The sequence below is a fragment of the Carassius auratus genome, chromosome 35 (assembly GCF_003368295.1).
Source record: "Carassius auratus strain Wakin chromosome 35, ASM336829v1, whole genome shotgun sequence".
NCBI classification, from domain to species: domain Eukaryota; kingdom Metazoa; phylum Chordata; class Actinopteri; order Cypriniformes; family Cyprinidae; genus Carassius; species Carassius auratus.
Genome location: NC_039277.1, coordinates 9,903,319 through 9,916,839, shown reverse-complemented (window position 1 = coordinate 9,916,839; position 13,521 = coordinate 9,903,319). Strand labels below are relative to the sequence as shown.

At 36.9% G+C, this 13,521-nt stretch overlaps 1 protein-coding gene and 1 long non-coding RNA gene across 2 annotated transcripts in view; one reads left to right on the top strand and one right to left on the bottom strand.

Annotated features, from left to right (window-relative positions):
• The window catches only part of LOC113054343 (coxsackievirus and adenovirus receptor homolog), a 41,089-nt gene that overhangs the window by 20,528 nt on the left and 7,040 nt on the right, over positions 1–13,521 (bottom strand). The window lies entirely within an intron of this gene.
• On the top strand, positions 4,004–5,855 carry LOC113054344 (uncharacterized). The gene is made up of 3 exons (XR_003277367.1): positions 4,004–4,255; positions 4,623–4,688; positions 5,692–5,855. It is a non-coding gene; the product is annotated as an uncharacterized LOC113054344 (long non-coding RNA).

Here is a 13,521-nt window from a genome sequence, read left to right as displayed (position 1 = left end):
AGGTCTTTAATGATTTTGGAAGGGCCGAGAGAGCAGAGGGCTCAGACTGACAGAGCGTGAATATCATTCTAGAACATTCTCTCCTGAACTGCAGTGCTCAATTAAGGATTAAAGCCCCCAACTCGTTTGGCAGTAATGAGGCCTCTTTTCTCGGAGTTATTAGCACAGGCTGCTTATGAAAGGAGGGCTGGCCTAAAACCGGCATTGCAGCTGATTTCTCTACAGCTTAATGTATAGAACGCCGGTCAAATTTTAAACATGGCAAGAATTCCACAAGAGTATATAGGAGATGGAAAAACAGAGTGCCGTTTCAAAGCAAAATGTGTGACACCAATTTATTCTGACAACGCAAGCTCACGAATCCCTTGTGTAGTTACCTTGTCACCATTCCCAGAAATCCTAGAAAGTTTTGTTTCCTAGAAAAGTTAGAGGCATATCTCTCATTTGCAACTACTCAGAGACAAATCTATTAAATTAACATCCATCTGTAGGTGCAGTTAAATTAATTTAACAAAATAATAGATTAAATTTGAACTGTTCAATGAAATCAGCCAAGCATGCACACTAAACACAGACACCACAATTACTGGATAACTAATTGGCAGCTTCAAAAATATGCATATATACAGCTTGCTCACAGCCTGAAATTCAGACAACTGGACTATAATATTAACAAAATGCCAGCAGGCACGCTCATAGAAATACAAGTGTCGTTTAATATTTTACTAAAATCCTCCCAAATGTTAGGGAGGGGTATCACTCTAACCTCTCAGGTCACACCATACGGGTCAGTCGGCTGCAATGTGATCAGCAGGAAAAACATTCAACCTTTTTAAGAGACTAAATTTAATTCAACATCACCTTTATTCAGAATTCTAACCTACATCTTATACACCACTGTTTATAAGTTTGGAATCCTTAAGATATATATATATTTTTTTTTTAAGAAATTAAAGTGAAAGTTAAAACATTTATAATGCTACTAGGATTTTTATTTCAATTCTTTTCATTTCAATTTATCACTTTCTATAATAAAAAAAATAAATACAAAATCGATTAAAGCTTCCACAAAAGTATTAAGCAGCACAGCGGTTTTCAACACTGATAATGATAATAAGAGAGGTTTCTTAAACAGCAAATCAGCACAGGCTTTCTGAAGAATCATGTGACTCCGAAGAACGGGATAATGGCTGCTGAAAATTCAAGAAAAATTTGTTACATTTTTCCCAATATTTCCCAAAGCGCCACAGTTATGTTTGGGATCATTTTATTTTTAATACTATAGTGTCATTTGAAAACATTGCAATTGCGTTTTAAAATACAACGAGCACCACGAAAACATTTAAAGAGGCACATTCAGCGGTCTCCTTGACGGGAACAAGTCATTCAACAAAGTAACATGATCTAAAATGTATGGCGCACTCTCTTCATTTTATCAAATGATCATAATCACAGCTATTCATTTTACAGTCCTGCTACTAGCATTTTATTCAGACTAAAACCCCTTTAATTTGGGTGAGAAAGCTTTTTTTCCAAGTGGCTTTGCACATGATAATAATAATACAGCTGTAGACAGTAAGAGCTGACAACTTCTCCACCCCATTAACAGAGTGAGATTCTCTGACTACCTTTATCTCCCAAGGACTGTTGTTGAATCTTCCAAAAGTTTTGGCTTGGGGTCCTTCACATGCGCAGTAGCACTTTCCACTGCAACAATAACACGGGGCTGCCCGCCGACGTGCCCGACTTTAAATCGGCGCAACTAAACACTGATATCGGCCGATGCCGGTAAATAAATGAAAAAAGACAAATTTGACAAAATGACAAAACATAGTTACATAGTTTCTCATGTAGAACCTGCCGGTAGTCCTCAGGACCAAGGCATCTAGTTCTCGCCCAAAACATTTAACAAGACTTAGTAGGAACAGATTTTCGTTACAGATGGTGGGAAAATGTGAAAGCAATTATTCCATGGACAAAGAGTTTAGTTTAAGATTAAAAATGTGGGTGTTTTTCAGACCCCCCAGGCTGCAACAGTGTTTTATTTTCATCTACAAAATATTGTATTTCTAATAATGGTTCCACTGGGAGCTTGGCAAACTGTGAATTTGACAAACTGTGTGCCTATGTAAATCAATAGCACTTGACAATAGATTTGTGACATTGTATGTATGGGCACAAAGCCAGTACCAGCACAACACTACACTGAATCTGACCGATCTCAACATTCTAGAATTCATACCAAGTTTCTATGAATACCCAATTCTTACAAAAAAACCCAGGCTTCAGCTGTTCCTGGTGTTCTTTATGAAAGAGACAACAGGACAGTAAAGATAGGACTTTAGTCACTAGGTGAGAGCACTATCAGGTCACACCCAGCCCTCCTGATAACACACACCATGTTGACTACACACAGGTCTGCATAGACCTCATCCCTGTAGTGAACACAGTCTCAATATGATGAGAGCAATCTCAAGCTTTAAAAACCAGCATGAAAACTAACCAGCAGATGTGTTGAGCACCTCTGTTTGCTTTGCTCCCTCAGGCTCAGAAAGAAGAAGATAGAGGCTCTGAATGTCAAGCATTAAACACGATGCCATTTCCACACACCAAATAAAATATTTAATGATCAATCCACACAATTGTTTACAGAATTGTTTACCTGGTAATAAAAAAAAGAAAGAAAAAAAAAGATGGACTCTCTTTGGGTTGTTTCAATTATAAAAATCACCCAATGTCAGGAGAATTAGAGGAGTGGAGCATCTGGACAGTAGAGATAAATAGTGTAAGACTGCACTTACAGTGCCACTATGTGTATGAGTGTATGAATGTGATATAGCAGCAAGCAAGGTCTGCTTTAAAAAGCACTGAATATGCATCATACAAGCCTGCTGTAGGGCACAGCACATTGTGTGGAACCATACACACATTCATAATGCAATGTGTGTTTCTCTCAACATCCAACAGGCAATGGACCAATGAAGTTGCAAATGGATCACAGTGCATGAAGTTCACTTTGCCTTTGCTTTGAATTAAAAGGTTTTTCTTACCCAATCAAAGAGTAAGTATTAGGGATGTGCAACAGTGATCGAGTACTCGAGTACTCGACCGCGACAGCGATGATCGATCACATAAACGATGATCGAAATTATTATTATTTTTTTTTATTGGTTATGGCAGCACATTGGGCGGGCGCCCTGGTCTCTGATTGGTTAGCTTCCCACTTGATGCCTCAAAAGACATAAGACAGATAATCATGGCCTCAAAGTCACGTAGTGATGGCTGGCTTCCCTTTGAGAAGAACGATGAAAAAACAGTTCAGGGTAAGCTGTGCAGCGCAAGCTGTCACACACATCTACAACAAATATAATCCGCTATCATCTAAAATGTGTACATAAAATATTTGGCGATAACAGGCGGCAACTCAGACGAGCATTGAATCACTTGCCGTAAGACCTAAATGCAACGCAGACAGAACCGAGAAGACGACAAAGCTATTCGCTGAAATGGTGGTGAAAGATTTGCTGCCCAGTAGTTTCAGGGACAGAGACGTTTTACTTGTCCAGTGGTACCTGACTGTTCCTGCAACATCTGTTCCAGCGGAGCGAATTTATTCCACTAAATGTGAACAGGCTGCGCACTCGGCTCTCATCTGTGCACGTAGACCGACTTTTGAATGTTTCACCGGTCGTGGTAAATATAACATCCATTTTTTTTTTCAATAATATTATTATTTTAGTTTTGAGCTTTAGCCATAGTTAAAATATCTAGGCTATTGGTCTCTGTTTTATACCTTATAATAGTTGTTTGGTTAAACTTGGTGAACTTTTTTCTTTATTTTTTAAAAACTACGTTTCACCACTGGATCAAAATATGCTGCTAAAGTTATATTGGAAGATAATGTTTTGTTAAAAAAAATGCAGTTGAATAAAGTAGCAAAAAAGAAAAAGTATCTTTGTGTGTTAATTTTTAAAATCACAGACAAATAATGAAATGAGCCGCGTCCGAAATCGCATACTTCCATACTATATAGTAGGCGAAAAACAGTATGCGAAGCAAGTAGTATGTCCGAATTCTCAGTATTCGAAAAACAGTAGGCGAGATGTACCCGGATGGCCTACTACTTCCGGCCGAATTCCGTAGTATGCATAGGATGGACACTTCTCTATCCCATGAGGCAACGGGAGAGGGCTCGTCATACTCATATTCGAAAATAACGGAAAATCGGAGGATCGTGACGCCGCTGTTTTGAAGTGTAAGTACCTTATGGATAAATGCTGTTCATTGTGGTTAAAGCGTACTTGTTTAACATAATCCAAGTAAACGACTGATTTGTTAAAGCTTTACACATTGTAAACTGATGAGACTATTTTGTAAATTGAGTTTAAAAATATGTTTAATAATCATTATCGATCAGAGGCTGTGCCTCAGCTTGTTAAGGCTGCTTTCTACAGACTCGTTAAGTAATTTAATGATATAAAGTTACAAAATTTTAAGTAATTGAAACGAGTTAATTTACATTTTACTAGTGTTGATATTTTGATTAAAAAAAATGTTGGATAACTTACAAGGCATAAATCATCAGTAATGTGTAATGTGTAAATCCTGTTCTGATGTTACAGAGACTGATGAACACAATCTTGTTCTCATCCACTGATGAAACCCTATTCACTGGAAAGCATAATTCAGTAAGTATTTAAATTAAAATTAATCTTAACTACACACACTCTTTACATGTATTTATGTTAGGATCATCAATGATTTATGCTGTTTTTTTTATATTATAATATGAATTTCCAGGTATTTCCAGTTGCAAAGTACTTAATAGCAAATAACTTTTGAAGCAGTTGTGTGCACTGATTTTGTAGCCGTTTCCAGTTGTTTTTTTTACATCTGAAGAATTTTGTCTTGAGAATGGGTGCCACACTTTAGAGAAATACCCATACAAATTATTCTATTTATGTATTTATTTATTTATTTTTCATTTCTACATGGATAAGAGCACAAAGCTTCAGACAAAACCACATTAACATTTTCACAAAGTAGTATAATAGAGCTTAAAGCAACAGCAAAAGGGAATTTCTTAAGACGTTTCTATAATAATGTCAGGAAAATAAACTTCAGCAGCTTCATTTCAGTAACTGTAGATGACGACTTTAAATTTGGGAATCAAAAATGAGTGAAAAAAAGTGGAATTCAAAAATATAACCCAGGGATAAAATAATACATATTTTAAAATTAAACTTGTAGTAAATATGTTGGTATGATATGTTATGTGGTATGTTTCTAGATTTTCAAATTGTAAAATTTTCATTTTCAACTGTAATATGAATTCCCAGTTATGAGTGTAATATATTTATGTGTATATATAAATACACACACGTTTAAATTTAAATACTTACATGTGTATTTATACATATTTATGTGATTTTATAGTATTTATATTTCTTAAATAACTAATATATGTATATCTTGATTTGACAGTCTTAAAATGACCTTCACAACTTACACAAGCTGAAACAATAGCACTATGAGAACAGGAACTGATTCACAGAGTCTTAACCTGTTCGACTGTCCTACAGGCAATCTGCTCTTGAAGAGCTGCACGCGGTCGTCTGCTGTGACACAGCTGTGGTCCGTTTTGTCCCGCACATGCTCTTCTGTGCTGACTTCTGTGTTTTTGGGTTCCAGTGTATCATCGTCATGATCCTCCACAACTTCTGGATCAGCAATGTCCTCATTCAGAAGACGGAGGTTGTAGAGCACTGCACAGCATGCAACAACATCTGCACAAAGGCAGAACTCACTTCCAGGGCCTTGAAGAAGAAGATGGAGCACAGCTGGTCTTCATCATCCTGAAGGCACGAGCATCATTGGTGTTGAATCAAAGCTGTGCAGGATTGTGTTCAGACTCTCTGTCTGCTGTGATGAGGCAGATGAACACTCACACAAGGACACACACACCATCTCCCAGGATGTGTTTTCCTGCAGGTGGATAGGCCTCCAGAGTTCTTCAGCACCCTGGCATCATACACAGACCCGGGATACTCAACAAAGATATCAAGGTACTTACCATGGTGGTGACCTGCAGCTGAACAGAATGAAACCACTTCCTGTTGAAATAACATTGGGCTTCACTTGCTGGAGGTTCAGTTTGTATGTGACAGCCATCTATTGTTCCAGCTACCAGAAGAAAAGCTGCTTCCACTGCCTCCAGGTCATCTGTGGGGTAGAAGGCAATCAGCCTCCTCAAAATCCCCATGACAGACCTGACCTGCTCATTCTGTGCACAATGTTATGCAGCTCTTGGATGTCAAAGGCCAGTGACAGCAGCCTGTATGATGCTGTTCACAGTCTGTAAATATGTAGTTTTTATTTTTTAGAATAACATTTCAATAGGTTACACATTTTTTTGCTGATATATCTATATCTAACTATATATATTTATATATGTGTGTATATTATCTATAATGTATATATTATGTATGTATTTATGTATATATTGTGATGTGTGTATTTATGTGTATATATGTGTGTGTGTGTGTGTGTGTGTATTTGTCTAAGCAAGTTTATTAATTTATGTTCGTTTTGTGTAATTTTATTTGTATTTATTTATTACAATAAATTACTTTATATCCTTACATAAAATCAGTCTGTCATTCTGTTCACAGCTGTAGCTGCTGTTATTCTGAGGCAGAAAATTAAAAGCAAAATTTATTTTAGTAAAGGATTTACAAGCTGTCAACGAAGGCATGATCTGCGAACAGCTGACCGACGCCTGCTTTGAATTGTCAATTCAAACGACATAAAAACGCAGACGAAAGCGGTAAGAAAAACGAAAAACATCACCGATGTTCGCTCAGTAGATTGGGCTCTTTAAATTTACGCGCTGTTGTGACGACGTATGTCACGTGACAATGTCAACATGGCGGATGTAGTACGTCCGAATTCCATTCATACTACCCACATTCATACTATATAGAACGTACTTTTCTAACGGTCGAGTAGTACGTTCAAATTCAAATGTAGTACCCAGTACGCAGTATTCGATTTCGGACGCAGCTCCAGTCTTTATAAAATAAAAATGCACTGGATATATTTGTAGCCTAATTACATTAAACGTATTCGTAGAGATGACGAAAATTATTTGTTTGTCACAGTTTTTATCTTAAATATATTTTAAATCTTATTCAATTATTTAGCAATAATCAGTGATTTCCATGCTGTTAAATAATATTTAAATAATATTTTGGTTGATCAGAAAGTGCAAATTGAATAAAAAATATTAAATATTAGAATACATAAAAAATTAATAACGATAATGACACTAATGTGAATTTATTGTACTTTCGTGTTTGTAAAGCGCAATCCGAGTTATACTTTCGGTCAGGTTCACATCTGCATCGGCGATTTTTTATTTTTATTTTATTTTTTTCAGATAAAAGTTGCAAGTCTATGTCTGATTAATTAACATGAACAATTAAGCTAAAATCGCTGCATATCAGTGATTCGTTTCATGCTCATATAAGCAATGCACGATAATGATATTGCTCTTAAATGTTTTATTTTTCTATTATTATTGTTATTATTTTATTACTGATGTTATAATAATGCAACCAAGCTTTTTTCCCCGTCACATTTGAGGGCATAATTCAATTCATATGGCTTCGAAAACGCAAAGGTGGTTTATGGAAAATAAAACTTAACTTAAAAATACAGCTTAATTACAACTATTACACTTAATAACTTAGATGAAAATATAGCACAAATCTGCCATACATTTATAATGAGAACTTTATAGGAATCTATAGTAAAATCTGTCCTTGCCCATCTTTCAGCACGCTGTCATGAAAACACATCAGCGGGAGCTCTCTCTCTCTCTCTCTCTCTCTCTCTCTCTCTCTCTCTCTCTCTCTGTCTAACGCATAACTTAGCATCCTATTGTGCTGATACAAGTTGTAATGTTACGTCTGATATGTATCTCAGTTATCTGATTTATCATAGGATGTGTCATAGAATTAGCTTCCGTTTATTGGTATACTCTTCACCTAAGGCAGATATTTCTTGCTCCTTTATTAATAACATTGCTTCATCATAATCATAATCTAACCTGTCCTAATCATGTGTTCATGTTTTCATAGACAGATTTTCAGATTTTTATTTTTTCGTTTTCATAACAATCTTCAGATTTTTTCATTATATAGGCCTACATTATGGCCATGCCCCGCCCCCCCCCCCACATTAAGCCCCACCCCCAATTAATCGATTAATTGTTTTTGAAACCTATAGATGATCGAAATGAGAAATTTCCCAAAATGCCCATCCCTAGTAAGTATTACAGGGGAAAATTCCAGCTACTGCAAATGCAGCCAATTATGTGTGCCTGTGATTCTTTTACCATTTTCCAGTTGTTTAAGAACTTGCCATCCTCCATCAAACTTCCTTTAATTGTATCAATTAAAAGCAGTACCATTCCAGGCAGTCACTAAATGTCTGCACTATAAAATGACTTCTTTAAGAATGTATTTCATCTTTTGTGGGTAAACATAATTTCCAAATACATTAACAACCTTCAGATCTAACATACTCATTGCGATCCATATCGTTTTAATGCTTTGTAAAAGAAAAATAAATCTATTTTGTCATTACATAAAACACTGCATTTGATTTTCTTGATGTTTGGAGGACAATAAAAGAGGACAGTGTATCGATGGAAGCCTTCTGGAAAGATTCTGGCTTATATCAGTACTCGCTCACACCTAGACATGCTTATTTAACAAAGCCACATTCACCAGACCAGAAAACACACAGATGACCTTTTCAAAGGCAAATTTTATACACTAAAAATTCTACAAATAGGTGTACACTCTTTAGAAAACTATGAAATCAAACCTGCAGATGATAATCTAAATATCAAAAAAAAAAAAAAAGTCACTGAATTTAAAAATATACCTGGAAAAGCAATTTGCTTCTCTACCTCAAGAACCCAAGTGCTTTGAAAGCCATTAAGCCCACACAACATACACGCCCATTTGCACTCACACACAATGAAACAACCACACTAGAAGCTTCTCCGCCTTGCATTTAAAGAGGTTAAATCAAAAGTGGTCAAACAGACAGACAGCTGTCTCTCAGCTTAAAGATCAGTCAGGGTCAGACAGGCAGTAATCCCAATGAAAGTGTCTGATCTCAGCTAACAGGCTTTCACTCTCAGCAAGGAACCTCAATCAAAGAATCAGAAAGAGTTTGTGTTCGGAGCCAAAACGCCTAAGTGGTCATATACCAACTTCTTATTTGACCAAGGCTAAAATAAAAACCTAAAATACATCAAATGATGAAAAACGGTTTTTATACTCAAATCTCAAATCAACAAAAGCACAACAGGTAGGACATGTGTGACAGAAACAGACCCATTATTAATCTTCATTTAAATTGTCCTGAAAGACATTGAAAAAACAAGTCAAGCAGAACGACAGCATGGCTTTGCAAAAATTACATTTCAGAACACAACGGTTCAACATATCTGATTAATTCAATGTCACAGAAATCAAACATGACATTTCATCTGAAATATTCAACAACTGTAGCCAAGAGCCCTTAAAAGCAGTTAATTTATTTTGCAGGCCTGGAAACTTGGTGGCTTCAGCTTGGGTGGGTTTCCCATCATCATAATGCTGATCATTTAACCAGTAAAGAAAGTGGGACAGATGTGTAAGGCTAGAATATACTCAGGTGACAAACTAACATTCTGAGGGAAACTTTGTTTATTCAGGATGCACAAGAAGAAATATTACCTTTACCCTCCAAAACCAAACAGTTCATCTAAAGATTTCCAATGTGCCAGGAGGCTCTAGAGAAGCCCCTCTTATGCTAAGGTAAATGTCAAATTGTAAACACTATAAAGAAATAAGTGAAATGTCAAAGTTCTGATTTTAAAAAGGGGGAACATGTGTCTGTGAGGATGAACAAAGGACATTTCAAAAATGTGTTTGTGTCAGATGAGCACACCACAGAAGAACAGTAAATCTGAGGATTACAGAACACCTAGAGCTGCATAAATGCATCACTTTATACAAAATGAAAAAGGAATGGAAAAGAGAGAGAGAAAGAGAGAGGGCTATAAAAGTACTGAGAGAGCAAAAAACAACAACAACAAAAACTTCCTTTCTGACGCTAGAACACAGAATGGAAAGGGATGAGAGAACGACACTGAGAAATGATGGCCTTGTGATGTGGCCATGAAGTAAACAATAATCCATTAAGACACTTAACAGCTAAAGCATTTTTTCAGAGGAAGATCTACAGTAGCAGAAATCATACACAGCAGCTTTATACTGGCATCACACAGACTTTACTGTACATGCAAAAGGCTTAAAACAGACAAACCTGAGAAGCAGATTTCAGCATAAAGGAATTAAAAACTAGGTTAAACTACCACTGCATGGTAAAATATTATTCACAACAGAACAAACTACACTTCAATTGTTACTGTTTGCCAAGTACCAAAAAAAACACTGCTTATTATATCAAGAGGCAGTCTCCAGGGAAACGATGTGCTTTGCAGTCAATTACAGACGTTTTTTCCTCTGCATCTCAATATCTCGGTCTCCTTAATTAAAACTCTCTTTAATGTACACTGGCTTTGAGCAAAATGTTGTTGCTTATAAAGCCCTTACTTATTGACAAGCACATGCACTACAAATAAACGCATCAATATTTGCATAGTTGCCATATTCTTCTTTTGTTCTAACTTCTAAAGTTATCAATTGTTTTCCAGAATGTGTCCAAAACATTTCTTAATTGATCTTTATTCTTAAAATTGTGCTAAAAACATATCCAAACATATTATTTGTTCATAGCCTGCCCTGTCTTTGATGATAAATGATCCTTAAACTTCTGCATACAGTTTTGTACAGGAGAAACCCAGCAAAACATTTCTATGGATTAAATAAATAAATGTGCTAATAAACACACAATTACAGCAGTATATGATTTGTATGTGATGTCTATGAGATTCTGCCTATTTCCATAACAATACAAGGTGCTTTCATGAGAAATGCTAAGTAGGTGTAGCGATCAGCTTGATATAAAAGGCTACAAATAGCACATTTTAGCAACATTATATGACCAAAACCCACATTAGAAAGAAAGCCAAAGAAAAACTATAAGTATGGTAACACGGATTGAATCTTAAAAGGGACATAACTTAGAATTAGGGGTGCACCGATCAAGATCGGTCGATCGTTATGCGCATCTCGTCGGTAAAGCCAGTTCTCTAATCAGCGGTAAATTCCCTCAGGTGCGTGATTTCACATAGAGCCGCTGTTACTACACAGAGCCATTGTTAACTGAGTAGATGCGCAAATCCAAGTTCATTTTCAGCGTTTATTTGCTGATTAGATGCGCATTAACGATCGGTCGATCTCGATTGCACCCCTACTTAGAATGCATGAAATGGCATTAGAGCCCACTTTAACCTGTGTGTTTTGCCACAATACAAAGAAGTTTGAGTAAATTGTTTTAGTGGTTTCTCTCAAAAAACATCCCATAACGATCACGTCAGGTCAGTGGGTGGAAAGTAGACAGTCTTCTGTGGTAGTTCGACCAGATGCAAGTTCTTGAAAGTGGACAAGCTCAATGTTTAAGATCCCGTTTACACCTGTAACATCCCGTTTACAACATTCCCGGGTCGCCTTCTGTGCGAATTGAAACACTGAGATTGCATTGCCGGGTTCAGTCCCGGAATGCTGTGTGAAAGCGCTGTGTGAAAAAAAAAAAAAAACAGAACAAATGCCATAAAGGCTGTGTCGTAGTGATGACGCACCTTATCGCATGACTCTTTTACCAGGTGTTTTGAAGGCAGATCAGCATTTGCGACAAAAAAATATGTGCAAACTGTAACGAGGCAGAGATCAGTTAGTTCCTCACTTTCCGCGCTGAAGCGGAGATCATTCACCAGCTTAAGTGAAAAAGTTAACATGCTTAGCATTTTCGACTCGAACATCACGTCACATTCTGGTGTCACGTGTCTTTAAGGGACCTTTACGGGTTGTGTGTGAACGCATGCAGAAATCCGGGTAATCACTGGCAGAGTGAAAGGGGCAAAATCTAGCGATCAGGGAACAACTGCCGGGACACATTACCCGTGTATTTTCTGGAATGGCAGTGTGAAAGGGGCTAATGTGAGACTGCTAAATATACTGGTAATTAAATCATCACAACCCTGAAGATTTTAATACCTAAATCCAAAACCCAATGCAATGACAAGGTCATGCAGTACATGCACAAAACGCAAGCTATTGGTTATACACAGCAGGTATATTGCACTGAAACAGACTGTAGGCTTCCTTTTAAAGCAAATAAACTCATTTCATATTCATGCACACTCACTGTGTCTAATCATAGCCCCAGAAGCAGAACGTAGAAGATTATCATGAAGGCTGTAATGAAACAGTTTGTTTGGATAAAGATGAGCACTAGATGGTTGATTTATCAGAACTACCAAAGTCCAAAAAGTTATTTGAATTACTAAATACATTGCACCACAGGCTAAATGTTAAGATTGCAACAAGAATACACCCTCATGCCGAGAAAATGGCACATAAAAATGTAATTGTGCATACTAATGATTATCTAGGGAAAACAAATCACTTTTTCCTGCACACAAGAGTCATTTACATATGTAGGAACAGATTACAATTTGCCTTAACGTTAAAGTGGGGTTGACTTGAATGCTAATGCCAGAGGAAGTGTGCGTGTGTGTGTCAAATGAGACAAGGATATTCCATTTTTTTACTTTTCCAGTCTGTTCAAATTTGCTTTTTCTCTCGTGCGCTGGCAGTCGATAATGCATAATGTTTCTCAATGAGATAAAGTGCCTAAATTTGGTTCCTACACAGCTGCTTTACTTCTTGCTTTCCTTATTTCTGGAGGAACTAAATCTCTTTGACAACATAAAACGGAGTGACAAAGATCTTGTACTATACATGAATAAATTTCCTCAATTTAGAGTATAATCTAATCGTAAAGAGCTGGAACGGACTTCTTGCATCTATCTGGAAGCTTTATAAAACCATCTCTGAATTTGGCAATGTTTTAATGGCTTTCAGCTCGGGCTAATCCTGGACCAGAGATGAGGTTGTTTTAATGGGCTAATCTGAGTAGTACAAGTAAAGTGCCAATATTTGATTTTCTGCTCGAGCTGACTCTTAAGGAGACTGATAACAAACTTTATTTTTCCAGTTAACATGAGTGCGTGAGAGAGAGAGACAGAAAGAGACAACAGTACTGGCACATATGACGTTTCTGAGTATAAGCCCTGCTACAGTAAATCCCAGTAGACATGATTCCTGCATAGTGAAGTCTCTTTCACACACACACTGACAAACACTCTGTGACTGCACCAAGACTGCGTACACCACACAGACATACCAATGTCAAGCTTGCAGGCATACACACACACACCTACACACTCTGTCTTTAAGGCAAAAATAATCTCACACTGGAGCCTGACCACTCTCT